At 45.5% G+C, this 17,993-nt stretch overlaps 1 long non-coding RNA gene across 1 annotated transcript; it reads left to right on the forward strand.

Annotated features, from left to right (window-relative positions):
• Nucleotides 1-162: 162 nt before the first annotated feature.
• LOC118239220 lies at nt 163-17,704 on the forward strand. The gene is made up of 4 exons (XR_004770905.1): nt 163-247; nt 1,072-1,182; nt 15,574-15,700; nt 17,567-17,704. It is a non-coding gene; the product is annotated as an uncharacterized LOC118239220 (long non-coding RNA).
• Nucleotides 17,705-17,993: the final 289 nt, after the last annotated feature.

A 17,993-nucleotide genomic window follows, 5' to 3' on the forward strand; every position in this document is an offset into this window, starting at 1 on the left:
CGTACACCGCGGCTTCCTATTGGTCGGGGGGCGGAGTCAAGGCGCAGCGCTTGCGCAGTGGATTTGGCTGGGAGAGGGCCTCCTGTTGATACAGGGAGGGGGGGAGGGGGAGGGAAAGCTTGGTCCGCCTGTGCGCTTGCGCAGTGTGGGCGGTAGTTGTCTGGGTGGCCAAGAAACTGGCGGAGGTTTCGAGTGCGCCTGCGCCTCTGGCACGTTCTACCATCTTGACCCTGTTGGGGTGCTGCTGGTAGGAACTCTAAGAGGGGGGCTCTTAGGATGAGGATCGGTTGGCGTTCTTTAGTGGGGAATTACGTGCCGGTCCTCCCAAATTCGACAGATCTCGGCTATGTCATAGCCACCCATTAACTCACCCTTCTCCTCACCCAGTCACAGATAACCAGCCTAAACCTTATAGATATCGTTTGGACTAGGATGTTTTAAAATGGATGTTTTAAATTTTAAAATCTAAAGTTGTTACTGAGATGAATTTTAAGGAAGGAAGTAGTTGCCGAGTGGGGGTGGGAACCCCAGGAAAATTCAGGCACCAGAGGATGCCGTTTGTCCTACAAACCTTTGCTTGAAGTAAAGCCTTTCAAGGGCTTAGGTGAATTTTTTTTTTTTTTCAAAGCAATTAACCTTTCCTTTTGTTTTTTTCGAGACAGGGTTTCTCTGTGTAGCTCTGGTTGTCCTGGAACTAGCAGTAAATTAAATTTTCTGCAGTGCTTGGGATGAAAAAGTTAGCTAGACAAGCATTCTACCTCTGAGCTACCGCCTGCCTCTCTGTTGGGTTATTGAGATACTCTTTTGTGGCAGGGGCGAATGGTGAGTAGCAATCCGAGATCTTAGATCCAAAGGTCCCGAGGAGCCAGGGAGATTAGATAAAAGACCAGACTTGAAAGGAGTTTATTTTGTGTGGCTGGGGACTGAACCCATGCTGCTGCACATGCTAGGCAATTGCTCTACAGAACTGCAGCTTTAGTCCTGATTTTTTTTTTTTTAAAGATACACTCATTTGGGGGTTGGAGAGGAGAGATGACTCAGTGGTTAAGAGCGGCACTACTGTTCTTTCAGAGAACCCAAGGTCTAGTCCCAGACCTGTCATGTTGGCTCACGGTGGTCTTCTGCACTGTACGCATGTGCTGTGCAGACATAAACAAAACACCCACATGCATAAAAATAAAGGTAAGAAATGAAAAATAATGTGCATGCCTGATGCCTTCAGAGACCAGAAGATTCCCTCAACTGGAATTACAGTTGTGAGCCACCATGTGGGTGCTAGGAATGGAACCTCGGTCCTCCCTAAGAGGGACAAGTGTTCATAACTGCTGTGCCACCTCTTTGGCACCCCTAAAGTTTGTTTGTTTTGACCCCTATTTACAAAATGATTGATTCTCGTTTTTTTTTTTTTTTTTTTCCCCTAGACAGGGTTTCTCTGTGTAGCTTTGGAGCCTGTCCTGGCACTCGCTCTGTAGACACCAGGCTGGCCTCGAACTCACAGAGATCCACCTGCCTCTGCCTCCCGAGTGCTGGGACTAAAGGCATGTGCCACCAACGCCCCACCCATTCTCGTTATTTTGAGGCAGGATATCATGCAGCCTTGGCTGGCTCTTAACTCCTGATTTTGCCTCTATTTCCGACATGTTCAAGTACAGGATGTGCCATGGAGCAAGGGCTCTAAGCAAAGTTAAGATGAAATAATTTAGCTTGCCTGATGTCAGCAAAGGGAATGCTATAAGTAACGCGCATCTCAATACCACCCATCCCAAGTTTGAAGACCCGAGGCCCCAGCCTGCCAGCCTGCAAACCTGGTGGGGCTCTCCTGGAGAGATCTGCCCAGAGTTCAGTTCTCTGTGTTGTGTGAGACCAGAGTCTAATCCCATTCTTCCATGTACACAGTAATTGTCTCAGCACCATTCTTTTGAATGAAGTCCACCTGTCTCCTGTAGACGTCTCAGTCCTGTGCCTTCTCTAAATCGTCTCTGCATGTATGTGTGGGTTCCCCTCCCTTGGCCTGTTTATCCCTGAACCACACTTCCATTTCTTTAGGGTTCTCCTGGCTATTAGTGGGCCTCAGTTCATCCTGTGCTCATCACAGGCCCCCCGCATTCCCCGCTACAGCAGTTCCAGGAAGCTCCCCTAGCTTTCTCTCCTGAGAAAGCTCATCTAAGGTGAGAGCTGGTGTTTGCATCTGCTCCTCCCTTACTTGGAATGTGGTCCTCCCTCCTCTGCATTTGACGTCTTCCAGGCACCCTTCCAGACTCAAACTCACCTGGGATGCCCTTGCTCTGAGAAGTGTTTGCCTGCATATCCTTAATTTTTTTTTCTCCGAGACAGGGTTTCTCTATGTAGCTTTGGAGCCTATCCTGGCACTCGTTCTGGAGACCAGGCTTGCCTTGAACTCATAGAGATCCGCCTGCCTCTGCCTCCCAAGTGCTGGGATTAAAGGCGTGTGCCACCAACGCCCGGCTATTTGTTTTTGTTTTTGTTTCTGGTTCATATCCTCAATTTTAGTGTTATTTTGGTGTTATGAGACAGAGTCCACGTAAACTAAACTGGTCTTGTGTAAACAGTCACTGTGTAAGACTGACCTTGAACTTCTCATTCCTCCTGCATCTACCTGGAAAGTGCTGGGATTATAGGCATGCATCATCATGGCATAATGGTATTTATCATGTTGCATTATGATTACCTGTGTTTTGGACTAGCTACATAATTTAGCTAGCCACATTATTAAAAACATGACGGATTAGGCTGGGTGGTGGTGGCTCACACCTTTAGTCCCAGCACTCGGGAGGCAGAGGTAGGAGGGATCTCTCTGAGTTTGAGGCCAGCCTGGTCTACAGAGTGAGTTCCAGGACAGGCTCCAAAGCTGCACAGTGAAACCCTGTCTTGGAAAGCCAACAAAACAAAACAAAAAAACCAAACACAAAGGCCTTGGTTCAAAATAGTTGCAAGGTTCAAGACAGGGACAGCAGGGCATAAATTAAGGGCCCTGCAAAAGTGAGGAGTATTGTATCATATACAGGCCACATGCCCTCAAATCTGGCCCTGCCTTTTCTCTTGTATCCCCTGCTAAGGCTGTAAGCTTAAAGAACAGCACAATTTTGTCTGTTTTACCCTGTATTTAAGGCAGTGAATGGACATGTCGGTATCCATTGTAGATGCTCAGTTATTGGTAATGGCCAACTCCTGGCTTCAGGCTGAACCGCTGCCACTCAAGAGTCTGGGAGCACAGGAGCGAGGAAAACACTTTCTGTGGGTCTGAGTCTAGATCTCAAAGGGAACTCATGGGCTTGGCCTGGTGCAGAGCAGGGCAAGTGGTTCTCCCCAAACTACTCTTCAGTTGTTCTTCTTTTCCTTTTCTTCTTCTTCTTCTTCTTCTTCTTCTTCTTCTTCTTCTTCTTCTTCTTCTTCTTCTTCTTCTTTTCTTCTTTCTTCTTCTTCTTTCTTCTTCTTCTTTTGGTTTTTCGAGACAGGGTTTCTCTGTAGCTTTGGCTCTCCAGCTCTTGTAGGCCCTTGGCCAGCTGGAACCTGTGTGCGTGCCTGGTGTGCTAGTGTGTGGTGCCAGATCTGACTGACCTCTTTGCTTGTAAACAGTTATTGCCACACACACATACTTTGAAACAGGTGGGATTTAGGTGAGAGGGCAGGTGGCAGGGAGTTGGAGGCTGCCCTTGCTGAAAAACACCAGTCTTCCCTTGGCCCCGTAGAGGTCTCATGGGTAATTAAAAGCAGGATAAAAGCCTGACATCCCCGGCTTCATGTTGCATCATAATACCATTGTCAAAGGTCAGCCACCAGAGTCCAGATTCCCAGAGCAGCCTCGAGAAGCTGCCATGCATTGCCTGACTCCTTAAGGCCTAAACTGCCTTTGTGACTAGCCTGTTCTCAGGATCAGTGCCCCCTTCAGTTGCCTCAGATCCTAGGAACAACAGGCCCGGCTGATGAACCCCTTACAACAAAGGGCAGAAGTGCTCCCCAAATAGCAGAGACCTTCTGAGCCCTAGTCAAGCCCCACATAGCCAGTCCAGAGATCATAGTCAGAGGTCATGATCAACTTGACCTCTACCAGACCAAAAGCAACTGACTGCTGCCAAGGAAACACAGGCTTTGCCTTTGTTTTCCTGATGATGGCCCTAAGACTAACTTCTGTTCTTCCTAGTGTGGGTAAACGGAGAAGAGAGCTGCAATTCATAGAGCTCTGACTGCCTCTGCCTTGAGAGTGCTGGGGTTAAAGGAGTGCACCATCATATTTGTCTTGTTTTGAGACAAATTCCTAGGTCTCCTAGGCTAACTTTGAACACCCTAAGCATTTGAGGACTTCATCTCTAAAGTGTTGAGTTTATAGGCATGTGCCAACCTTGCTTGGCTTGAGAAGCAACATTGCTATTTTTATTTCACTTTTTTTTGTTGTTATTGTTTATTTCTAGACAGGGTTTCTTTGTGTAATAGCTCTGGCTGTCCTAGAGCTCACTTTGTAGACCAGGCTGGCCTCGAACACACTGAAATCCTCATCTGCCTCTGCCTCTCCAGTGCTGGGACTAAAGGCGTGTGCCACCACTGCCCGGCAATCCTTTTCCCTCTGCCTCCTGAGTGTTAGAATTATAGGCATGGACTGCTGGGCCTGGCTTTTTTTTTTTTTTTTTTTTCTTGTGTCTTGGTTATACATCCCAGGCTTGTTTCTTTTATGGTCTTTCTGCCTCAGTCTCCCAAGCACTTTTTTTTTTTTTTTTTTTTTTTTTGTGACCCAGTTCTCTTCTCTGGACTCTTGTTTTTATTCCCTATAGAAGGACTGGGTGGTATGTTTCCAGGTCTCAAGTTCAAAGCTCTCTGGGGTCAGGTCAGCATCATTTCCATGAAATGTCTTCTAGAGTCCACCTTCCAGGCTCGGAGCTTGTCCATGCTCTAGGAACGTGTGGCATTAATACTGATTTGGACTGACTTCTCTCAAAGCCACCTCAGTGCTGGCTTCATAACTGCTGAACAGCTGAAGGTAGAGCAGGAGTCCAGCTCTATAGTAAGGAGTCAGCATCAACTTGGCCACCTCCTGCCTGCCTGCTACCTGCCAGCCTTCATTTTCTCTGTTCCATGTGACCAGTAACATTCTTTTTTTTGTTTGTTTTTGTTTTTGTTTTTGGAGACAGGGTTTCTCTGTGTAGCTTTGAAGCCTATCCTCCCTCTGGAGACCAGGCTGGCCTCGAACTCACAGAGATCCTCCTACCTCTGCCTCCCGAGTGCTGGGAATAAAGGCGTGCGCCATGCACACGGGGATGGAGCTGAGGTGGGCTCCTCTTCATGGCTATCCTTTTGGGAAGATACTTGGGCATCTGTGGCCTTGATAAAATTCTCCAGGGTCTCAAATGTGTCTCCAGAGCAGCAGTCTCCTGCCATGAAGGTGTGTCATTCTCTGGGGGGGGAAGACAGGTATTTCCATGGTAACCAGAGAAGACCATGATGTGGTTCAAGGGACCTCCCTGTTCTCTGCGGCTACTGCAGAAAACACTGTGACTGAGAGAATCCTGCAGCCAGAGCTCCATTATACCCAGGATCGGGTTTCTGAGCAATTAGTGAAGATTTCACTTGACTTAGAGAAAATCTAATGACTGAGATGTGTCTTACATCTCTTCTTTGGGACCTCCTGCCCACGAACATGACTGGAATAGTTCCTTCCATGCCCCACCCACTCGGGGGCCCCAGTGAATGAATGTTGCTATTCTTGCCACTTGGAAAAGGAGGGAGACCCAGACCTGCCGCAGCCCTAACCCAGTCAGCAAGACCTGCAAACTACTTGGGACTCTTCCAACTGATGCTGGTGCAGGACAGATATGTCAGGTGATGCTAGCGGGCTCTCCTGCTGGAGCCCGGTGGTGAAACATCAGGTGTATTCCAGTGCCAGAGAGCGCTTGTATGCATCGTGACCCCCTCCCTCCCTCCCTTCCCCCTCCTTCCCCCTCCCTCCCCCACCATGCAGGCCAGCTAAATCCTCCCCTTAGTCACTTTCTCTGCCCTTTTCAGGGACGCTCTTCTGCCCACTCCCATGAGAGCCCTCAGCTCTGTTCTTCCTCTTTTTTTTTTTTTTTAAAGTACATTTTAGCCTTCAATGGTGGCGTACACCCTTAATCCCAACACTCAAGAAGCAAAGGCAGATCTCTGTGAGTTTGAGACTAGACCAGGCTGTCTAGTCTGTCTCAAAAACAACAAACTCCACAAAGAAAACACAAAACCCCAAAAAGTGCATTTTAAACTACTTAATTCAATAAATTTATGGGTGAAGCTTGTCACAGTACTCATGTTGAAGTCAGAGGACAACTTGCAGGGTTTATTTCTTCTCCCTCTCTCCCTCCTTCCCCAACCTCTCTTTTTTTCTATTCTTTCTTTTTTGGTTTTTCCAGGCAGGGTTTCTCTGTATAACATCCCTGTCTGTTCTGGGAATTGCCCTGTAGATCAGGCTGGTCTCAAACTCACAGAGATCCCCCTGCCTCTGCCACTCTGGTGCTGGGATTAAAGGTGTGTGCTACCATTCCCCAGCTTTTTCTGTTTCTTAAAAAAGAGTTACAGGCAGTCGTGAGTTACCTCTCTGGTCCAAGATTTGGTTCTTGCCTTACGCTGTATGGTTCTCTGGCATCAAAATTGGGTGGCAGGTACCTTGCTACTGCTAGTTCTGTGTCAGCTTTACACAAGCTGTAGTCATTTGGGAAAGGAGAGCCTCACGTGAGAAGATGCCCCACCAGACTGGTCTACGAGCAAGCCTCTCTCTCTCTTCCTCTCTCCCTTCTTCCCTCTCTTCTCTTCTCTTCTCTTCTCTTCTCTTCTCCCCTCCCCTCCCCTCCCCTCCCCTCCCCTCTCCTCTCCTCTCCTCTCCTCTCTGTCTCTGTGTCTCTCTTTCCTTACTTTCTTTTGAGACAGTGTCTCTCTACATAGCCCTGCGTGTCCTGGAACTCACTATGTAGACCAGGCTGTCCTAGAACTCATATAGATCCATCCTCCTGCCTCTTTGTGCCATCTCATGCTGGCACTAAAGCCTGGCATGGTTCATTTTCTTGATTGATTATTGAACTAGGACCTCCTGGGCTTGGGGTCCTGCATGCTCTAAGAGCGCAGGTTGAGCAAATCATGTGGAGCAAACAGCAGCATTCCTCCATGGCCTCGAATCAGTTCCTGCCTTGACTTCTTGCCCTGACTTCCCTGGTTGATGGCGAACAAACTGTAAAATGAAATAAGAAAAAAAAAAAAACTTCTGTCTGCCCCCAAGGTGGTCTTTTTCTCTGTTTTTGAAGGGAGCAGGCAAAAGCATGTTAGCCTGAGAACTGCCATTTTGACTTCAGACTCCATTTTACCTGTAGGGTGAAATAAAGTCCAGGTTCCCAAGCCTTAGGGAAGCTGAGGACTTTCCAATGGTTGACCAACCTCCTCCCTAAACCATAGAAATAGTCACTATGCAGCTTTAGTTCTTTAGAAACGTTATAGCTGTTCTAACAACAGAAGGAACAAACTAGTCTGATTGGTTGGACTGAAAAGCTTGCGTTGTAAATGATGTGACATTCAAGGACACCCCTATCTCTAAATCTTGATTGGTGAAAATTTTAACTAACTTGGCAACAAATGTTTGCGATTTTTTTTGTGTGTGTGAAACAGGTTATCTATGTACTCTGACATACAAATTCCTCTGAGATGTGTGCAAAACTTATGTTTGTCTCTTTCCTCTCTTTCCTCAAGAAGTTGATCCTGATGATTTCAGCCCATGCATTAAACAGGACACAATAACTGTAGAATTCATATTTTTCTAAAGGGAATTTAAAACTGCTGCTACATGTCATGTACAAAACTGGTTTATGCCACATGAACAGAATCACAAGTTTGGTTTTGGTACTTTTTGTTTCTCTTTGTACTCAGTTGTATAGAACTTCCAAATTCAGAATGAAAAGAAAGCTGTTCTGTATCAGACCATCTAAGGAATAAATGTTGTATTTAAAAAAAAAAAAACTACTTATGTTTGTGACTATCCTCAGGAGGTCAACGTTGAGTTCATGCTATGGCCAGAGGGGTTAAAAAAAGGAAGACATCCATATTGACTAGTCAGTGTCAAAAAAGTGACTATCAGACTTTTTTGTTATTTTTTTTCAAGACAGGGTCTCTCTGGGAAGCCCTGGCTGTCCTGGAACTCACTCTGTGGACCAGGCTGGCCTCACAGAGATCCCCCACCTCTGCCTCCCGAACGCTGGGAATAAAGACGTGCGCCACCATGCCTGGCGTGGTAACATGTTTAATGGATTCCTTAACCAATCAAACCAAAATTGGAAAAAAGCAGGGCAGTGGTGTCACACACCTTAATCCCAGCACCTGGGAGGCAGAAGCAGGTGGATCTCTGTGACTAGGCCAGCCTGGTCTACAGATCGAGTTCCAGGACAACCAAAACTGTTATCCAGAGAAACCCTGTCTCAAAACAAAAACAAAAAGCCCCAAAACATTGCTTTTCTTTTCTTTTTAATTTAGTTTTATGTGTATCTGTGTATGCCCGAGTAAATGTATGTACAATCACATGAACGTCTGGTACCCTTGGAGATCAGGAGAGGGTGTGAGATCTTCTGTAACTGGAGTCACATATGGCTGTGAACCACCTTGTGGGTTCTGGGAACTAAACCTTGATCCTCTGCAAGAGCAATAATTGCTTTTAACTATTGAGCCATGTCTCCAGTCCCAGGGTTTTATACATTATTCTTATTTATATTTACTTAGCCTTGTGTGCCTTCCAATAAGCTGATTACTTTGGGAACTACCTTTGCTACCTTGACTTAGGAGATGAGAGGGTGGGGAGGCTGCACATCTTGAAGGTCAATGGTGATGACTGCCAAGGAGTAGCAGCTAGCTGTCTTACAGCAGAACTGAACCCAGCTGCACTTTGTGGTTACAATGCCCATATAATCCCAGCACTCTGGAGGCTGAGGTAGTGGAGGTGTGAGTTCAAGGCCAGCCTGGGCTATACAGTGATACCCTTACCTCAAAATAAAACAGAAGGATATAACACAAATGACTTTCATGTGCACATGACTTGAGTAATATATATTATCTAGATATATAAAACAGCAATTATTTATTATTATGATTTGGTTTCTTGAGACAGGGGGTAGCCATGGATGTCCTAGAACTTGCTCTTCAGACCAGTTCTGGTATTAAAGGTGTGCACCACCACCCAGCTTTATTATTATTATTATTATTATTATTATTATTATTATTATTGTTATTGTTGTTTTGTTGTTGTTGTTTTTTCGAGACAGGGTTTCTCTGTAGCTTTGGAGCTTGTCCTGGAACTCATTCAGTAGATCAGGCTGGCCTCAGACTCACAAAGATCCACCTGCCTCTGCCTCCCAAGTACTGGAATTAAAGGTGTGCACTACCATTGCCCGGTTTATTTTATTATTTTTTTTAAACAAGATTTCATTATATAGCCCTGGTTGGCCTGGTTGGCCTTGCTATATAGACTGGACTGGCCTTAAACTCACAGAGATCTACCTGTCTCTACCTCTCAAGTGTAGGATTAAATGTGTGTGCCACCATGCTCATTTTGATTAATAATATTGATTTGATTTGATTAAAATATTGATCATTTAGTAATGATGGATAGTCTACCTCAATTTACTAGTTTAATAAGCTTATATGATTTATTTTTTCTGCAGTGCTGGGGATACGGTCCATGTGAAGCAAGTAGGCTCTACCATTTAGAGACACCTCAGCCCTTCACATGACTTTCTTCCTGTTTTTTTTAGACAAAGTCTCTTGTAGCCCAGGTTGGCCTTGCTATGTAGCCAAGGATGATCTTCAATTTTTGATCCTCCTGCCTTTATCTCTTCCAAGCACTGGAGTTATAGATATGTACTACCAAGCCAGGTTTTTCGGTTGTGGGGCTTGAATCTAGGCCGTCACCCATGCCAGTACCCTGCCAACTGAATTATGACTAAGTACTCTGCTGAGCGACAGCCCCAACCCCAAGTCCTCATGCGATTTGTTTTACAAAATTTTTCCACAAGAGAAATTAGTTATCCTAGGTCAGTGGTGCCAGCTGCTGGGGAAACTGAGGCTGAAGAATCATCCAAGGCAACATAGCTCAAAACACAGCAGTCAGTTGGGCTGGTGACATGGCTCAGTGAGTAAAGGTACCTGCTGTGCAAGCCAGACACCCTGAGTTCCCTTCCTAGGACCTTCAGTGGAAGGAGAGAAGTTACTGAGTTCAAGACTCCTGGGAAAAGACCACAGACTCAATCTGAATTACAATTAAAATTGCCAAGCGGTGGTTGCATATGCCTCTAATCCCAGCACTTGGGAGGCAGAGACAGGCTAATCTCTGTGAGTCTGAGGCCAGCCTGGTCTACAGAGTGAGTTCCAGGACAGGTTCCAAAACTACACAGAGAAACCCTGTCTGAAAAAAAACAAAAACAACCAACCAACCAACCAAACAAACAAAACCAATTAATTATTTCAATTAATTATTGAAACTGCTAGCAGTCTCTGAGCCAAACTTGAGATTGCTGTGTGAAGGGGGCAAGGGAAGGATTTTTTAAAGGTGAAAACCACAAGAAGATGTTGAGTCTGCACAAGCAAGCCAGGAGCTGTTTGACTCTGCCGTGATGAGGTAGTCATCACTGCCTGGCTAATTAAGTGATACTGGTATGGTTTGAATCGGGTACATCCCCACACTCGTTTGCTATGAATGGCCTTTTGGGAAGTGATGGGGTCCTAAGGGTTCTGACTTCATAATCACGACGGAACTTGTCAGCATTTCTGGGAGGTGGCTGGAAAGTTACCAGGTGGAGCCTGGGTCCTCTGCTATATTCTCTCTCCTTGCCTTCCCCTCACCTCCACTCCTGGCTGCTCTGAGGCCGGCTGTTTTGTTCATGGCATGGTCTGTAGGCAGAGCCTTGTTTCAGGCCTTTGCAGCAGAAGCAGCTGACGGACATTTCTCAGAGCACGGGTTCAGATAAATCTCTTCTCCTTTAAAACTGTTTCTCACAATACAAAACAAAACAAAACAAAAAAACCAAAACAACAACAACAAAATACCCCACAGAACCTGAGTCTGGAGTGGTGGCACACGACTTTAATCCCAGCACTCAGGAGACAGAGGCAGGTGTTTACATATTGAGTTCCAGGACAGCCAGTGCCACACAGAGAATCCCTGAATCAAAACAAAAACAACAACAATAAAGCAAAACCGAGGCCCTGGAGAGGTGGCCCAGCGGTTAAGAACACATACTGCTCTTGGAAGGACCTGAGTTCCATTCCTAGCATCCATGCCAGGTGACCCATAACCACCTGTGACTCCGTTTTCAGGACGATTCCAGGCCTCTGGCCTCCTTGGGCACCTGCACTCATGTGCATATCCTACACAAAGACACATAACTAAAAAAAATAAAATCTAACAAATACCACCCCTAGGAAAAAACCCTAAACTGAAAAAAAATCTAATTGTTTTTCTCGGATATTTTCAACAGTGATAAAAAGTGTGATTAACAGATATGTCATATATATGTATATATCGTCTATTTATTTTTGAGACAGTCTTTATGTAATTCTGGCTGTTCTGGAACTCATTATAGAGAGCAGGCTGGCCTCAAACTCAGAGATCCTCCTGCCTTTGACTCCCAACTTCTGGGATTAAAGGTGTGTGCCACTGTGCCCAGCTCTTGATATATATATGTAAAATTATTATATATTAATATATAACTATAGACACAAAATTATTAAAATATATGTATTTTATATTTATATGTATATATATTTAAGATTTATTTATTTTAAGTACTCTGGCTGTCTTGGAACTCTGTAGACCAGGTTGGCCTCAGACTCACAGAGATCTGCCTCTGTGAGATCTGCCTCTGTGGTCTCCTGAGTGCTGGGATTAAGACGCAGGCCACCACTGCCTGGCAGTTCTTGATATTTTAAAGTTTGCTTTTTTTTTTTCTTCTTCCTTCTCCATTTCCTTTTTTCCTAAGGCTTCATGGATGATAGGTAGAGCCTCAACTCTTCAAGATCTCATGTAGCCCAGGCTACCCTTGAACTCCTCATCCTCCTATCATGTGATGGGACTACAGGTGTGCACCACTATATCTCACTTTAGAAAAGGTATTATGCCAGAAGAGGGCATTGGATCCACTGGAGCTGGAGTTAAAGATAACCGTGAGCTGCCACATGTGTGCTGGCATTGAACCTGGGTCCTCTAGAAGAGCAGCCACTGCTCTTTAAAAAGTTTTCTGACATGAGGTCTCATTCTGTAGTCCAGGCTGGCCTGGAACTCATGACCCTCCTGCTTCAGCCTCGGGGCTTGGATTGTAGGTGTGGGATACCACGCTGGGACTTTGTTAGTTTCTTGGATGAGTGCCGGGACAGCTCCTGTACCCTGTTTCTCCTTCAGTGCAGATAATGAATGGTTGACAAATGAGTCCTAAAATGCTCCCTGGACTGAAACTACACAATCCTACAGTGAGGGCGTGGCTTCTCTTTTCCCGAGTGCACAGACATCCTAGCCAGCCTTTCTTTGAGCATTTGCCTTATTTCCAACCCTCTGTTCTTGGCACCCCTTTCTGGATTTTACCCTCTGGGGTATGTTACTCGGGTCCCTCAGCTTTTCTCCAGGTGAATGGTTCCAAGTAGGTTTTCCAGATAAACACATCTTCAGATACTGTCTGTATCAGTCAGCAAGGACAGTGACTCATAGTCCTTCTGGCAGCTCAGCAGGCAAGACAGCTGTTCCTCTTCTGGGTTCCTTGACTTCTGAGATCCCTTCTCTGGTGTTTGCCAGGGGCTTTCCAAACCATAGTTTATCACATTTAAGTGTTGCATCCATCCAATGAGACAAAACCATTTGTTACCACCAATTTATAGAGAGGAGCACCAAGGTTCAGAGAGGGCAAGCAATCAGCTGAGGGGTGCACAGCCCTCAGGAAAGCTGTGATTAGCACACTGAGCCACCTGACATAGGGTCAGCCTTGAAATCTCTGCTAGTTTCAAAGAGCATCTGTCTTCCCTGGCCGGCTCTGCTGGCACTCCTCCCTGCATCCCAGATGTCTGCTCTCTACCCTCCACCTTCAGTCTCTCTTCCCTGCTGCCATGGCAACGACTCCTAACTTTGTGCTTTAGTTCAGTTCTGCCAGTGTTGGGTCCCCAAGTATCTCTTCAGAGGAGATGCCAGAACCCTAGCGTCCCAGTGAGTTTCTGTGGCCCAAGGCTGCGCCCTGGTCAAGTCCTCCCACCTGTCTCCTCTCCATCCTGTATAAAATGGTCATTAAACCCCACAGGGCTGGAAGACAAAAAAGATAATTTTGAAAGCAGGGATACAGACAGATACTTGTGCCCCAGTATCCATAGCAACGTCATTTCCAATAGTCAAAGAGGGGGAGTAGCATGTGGTCATGGACAGAAGAATGTGCCCTGTGCAATGGAGTATTACCCAGTCCTGAAAAAGAAGCTATTCCGACACATTTGCAACACAGATGAGCTTTGGGACATTAAGTGAAATAAGTCGGACCTAAGGGTAAATATCATATGGTTCTACTATCCTAGTAAGTCAGCTCCTTCCTTCCTTCCTTCTTCCTTCCTTCCTTCCTTCCTTCCTTCCTTCCTTCCTTCCTTCCTTCCTTCCTTCCTTTCGAGACAGGGTTTCAGTCCTGGAACTCACTCTGTAGACCAGGCTAGCCTCGAACTCACAGATATTCACCTGTCTCTGCCTCCTTAGTGCTGGGATTAGATGGGCCTGATCATCCAATTTTAACTGTATTTCTCAAACCTCCAACATCCCTTCTCCTGTCTTCCTGATCCTTCCCCTCCTTACAAGCACCACAATTTCCATTCTTCAGGCTGCTGGCTAACGTGTACCCCTGCCTCTGGAATCTACCACGATGTTACTGATGTCCAACCTGACCTAGATCTGTCTTTTCTATTTCCTTGTGAGCCTAGCTGTTATGCGCATTCTTCCCGCCAGCCTGGTCCTAGAGCCTCGTCAGCCCCAAATGAACATGCAGATGCTATATTATATTACCATTGGCTTGGGCTTCTTATTGGCTAGCTCTGTCTTAATTACAACCCATTTCTATTAATGTAAGTATTTCCACATGGTCTTATCTTACCTGAGAAAGAGTCCGGACCTGTTACTCCTCTGGCATCCTACATGGTCATTGACTCTGCCTATGTTTCCCAGAATCCTCCTCTCCTAGTCCCACCTGTCTTGCTTCCCTATTGGCCAACAGTGCTTTATTCATCGACCAATAAGACAAACATATGTGCAGAAGGCCTTCCCCATCACCTATCTTTAAGAGCTGAGTTGTCTCTCTAGCACCTGGCCTCTATCTTTCTATGTAAATGAGGATGACTGTGCTGGCTAGTTTTTTTTTTTTTTCAAGACAGGGTTTCTCTGTGTAGCTTTGGAGTCTATCCTGGCACTCGCTCTGGAGACCAGGCTGGCTGGGATTAAATGCATGCACCACCAATGCCCGGCTGTGCTGGCTAGTTTTAATTCAATTTGACACAAACTAAAGTCATATGAGAGGAGGGAACCTCGATTAGGAGAATTCCTGGGCAGTGGTGGTGCACGCCTTTGATCTAAGCACTTGGGAGGCAGAGGCAGGCAGATCTCTGTGCGTTCAAGGCCAGCCTGGTCTACAGAGTGAGTTCCAGGATAGACAAGGACACACAGAGAAACCCTGTCTCGAAAAACAAACAAACAACCCCCCCCAAAAAAAAAACCAAAAAGCAACAACAACAATGAAAAACTCCAAAAAAGAAAGAAAATTCCTCCATAAGATCCCTCTGTAGGCAAGACTGTAGGGCATTTTCTTAATTAATAATTGATAAGGAAGGGCTCAGTGTACTATGGGTTCCATCCTTGGCCTGGTGGTTCTGGGTTCCATAAGAAAGCAGGTTGAGCAAGCCACAGGGAATAAGTCAGGAAGCAGCACTTCTCCATGGCCTTTGCTTTAGTTCCTGCCTCCAGGTTCCTATCCTGTTTGAGTTCCTGTCCTGATTTCCTTCAGTGATGAACAGTGATGTGGAAGTGTAAGTCAAATAAATCCCTTTGTCCCCAAGTTGCTTTGGTCATGGTGTTTCATTACAGCAATAGAAACCCTAACTAAGACAATGCCCTTGAACTTAAAAAAAAATACTTATTTGTAGGGGCTGGAGAGATAGGTTAGTGGTAGTGGTTAAGAACACTAGCTGGAGCCGGGCATTGGTGGCGCATGCCTTTAATCCAGCATTCGGGAGGCAGAGGCAGGCGGATCTCTGTGAGTTCGAGACCAGCCTGGTCTACAAGAACTAGTTTCAGGACAGCCTCCAAAGCCACAGAGGAAAAAAAAAGAACACTGGCTGGTCTTCCAGAGGTCCTGAGCTCAATTCCCAGCAACCACATGGTGGCTCACAACCATCTGTAATGAGATCCGGTGCCCTCTTCTGCAAATGTGGGGATACATGCAGACAGAACACTATACATAATAAATAGATGAATCTTTAAGAATATTTATTTGTATTTATATTTATGTGCCTGAGTTTATGTGCACCACTGAGTTTATGTGTGCCATGTGTGTGCAGGTGCCTGCAGAGGCCAGAGCATGCCGGATTCCCAGGAACTGGAGTGACAGGTGATGGTAAACCATTTGAATTGGGTGCTGGGTACTCAACTCAGGTCCTCTGGAAGAGCAGCAGGCACTCGTGCATGGTAAGCAAGCTCTCTACCATCTGTGCTGTATCAATTCCAAATATTTCTACATCATTTGGTGTCACTTGTAGTAAGGTCTTGGTAAATGCCAGTCAAACGTGTGTGGCTCAAAGTGTATTATTTAGCTAAATACCCTGAAGTCTGTATGTAGGTAGGAATTCCTGGCCTCTTAGCTTTTATTCATTTCTTACTTCTTTTTAAAAAAATTAAAAATTATTTTCTTTTATTCTTCTCACATATATTACATCCTGGCCACAGTTTCCTCTCCCCTCCCCCCAGTCTCTCCCTCTTACTTCCCCTCTCCCCCAGATCCACCTCCTCCTCCATCTACCCTCAGGAAAGCTCAGGCCTCCCAGGGACGTCAACCAAACACGGCATAATATTCTACAATAAGACCAGGCACATAGCATCTTATCAAGGCTGGACGAGGCAACCCAGTAGGAGGAAAAGGGTCCCACCAGTAGGCAAAAGAGTCAGAGACAGCCCCGCTTCCACTGTTAGGAGTCCCACAAGAGCACCAAGCTGCTGAGCCATTGCATATATGCAGAGGCTCTAGATCAGACCCCTCCAGGCTCCCTGATCTGTGTGAGCCCCCATGAGTCCCTGTCAACTGATTCTGTGGGCTGGGTTCTCATGGTGTCCCTGTCCCCTCTGGCTCCTCCCGTCCTTCCTCCCCCTCCTCTGTGTGATTTCCTGATGTATGACTAATGTTTGACTTGTGTGACTCTGCATCTGCTCCCATCAGTTGCTGGATGCAGTTCTCTCTGGTCTCTTTGATGAGGAGTCTTCTAGGCTTCCATTCCACAACACTCTGCAGGCAGGACTACCTGTAGGTGGAAGGTTTTGTGGCTGGGTTGGTGTCCCAATACTTCCACGTGGGGTTTTTCTGGTTACAGAAGATGGGTGGTTCAGGCTCTGTGTCCCCCATCACTAGGAGTCTTTGCTAGGGTTACTCTTGTGGACTCCATGAAGTTTCTATAGCAAGATTTCTTGTTGGGTTATCTTGGATCACTGGTCCCCAAATAATGACATGGAGACTTGCTGTTAATTATGAAAACTTGGTTTTTAGCTTGTTTCCAATTAGGTCTTATAACTTTTTTTTTTTTTTTTTTTTTTTTTTTTTTTTCGAGACAGAGTTTCTCTGTGGCTTAGGCTGTCCTGGAACTAGCTCTTGTAGACCAGGCTGGTCTCGAACTCACAGAGATCCACCTGCCTCTGCCTCCTGAGTGCTGAGATTAAAGGCGTGTGCCACCAACGCCCAGCTTAGGTCTTATAACTTAACCCATATTTTTAAATCTATGTTCTGCCAAGTGGCTCACTATCTCATTTACGTACTGTACATCCTGCCTCCTTTGCAACTTACTGGTGAATCAGCCTTTCTTCTCTCCAGAGTCATGTCTGCCCAGAATTCTTGCCTATTCTCTCCTGTCTACTATTGGCCAGTCAGCTCTTCATTACACCAATCACAGCAATATATCTTCACACAGTGTAAATAAATATTTCATAACATTTCCCCCTTTTTGTCTAAATAAAAATAAAACTATGTGCAATATGAACAATTATCAAGTAAGAATTACATTCACGATGCCCAGTCCATTTGTATTAGGCAAATTCAGAGAAAATACTCCATTATCTATCCTATCTTGATGAGTCCAAAGTTTCATACATAAACCACTTCCTATCATAACTTGTATTACCATCCTAAAAATATCTTTTTAGACCTTAAAACATTTTCTTAGATAAATACCTTAACCTTTTATGTTTCTCAACCTTATAAACATTACATCTCTTATGTAATTTTCTTGTTTGAATTTGGTAACAAGGAAAACTGTAAAACTATAACTATCTACTTTTCAACCCCATCAGAGACCTGAGAAGGATATAATATCACCTGAGTAAAAAGTAAGTACACAGCAAGCAACTTCCAAAACTATAGAAATGACTGAGACAGCTGGCCGCCTGGACAGTCACCCAAGGTTCATCTGCAATGTTGTGGCATCCATCTTCAGCCTATATGCCTAGAATATCTGACAGAATATTTTCTGTGAAGCAGGAATTTTGAAGGACTGTCCAACCTTGTCTTGGCAAAGTTCAGCAGCTGCCTTCCTTTGTGTCCTGCTTGTCCAATTTGGACAGCATCCTGTCAGCAGTTGAGGCAAGGTCAGGATCTACCAGTGGTTAACTTTGCCACAAAGAAAGCAAACTCCATATGGAGGTTCTTCAATGCCCATCACCCTTTTTTGAAGTAAATTGGTGCTGCCAGGAGCAGACATGTCTCATTGTCATGAAAAGT

Source organism: Cricetulus griseus, chromosome 7, assembly GCF_003668045.3.
Source record: "Cricetulus griseus strain 17A/GY chromosome 7, alternate assembly CriGri-PICRH-1.0, whole genome shotgun sequence".
NCBI lineage: Eukaryota > Metazoa > Chordata > Mammalia > Rodentia > Cricetidae > Cricetulus > Cricetulus griseus.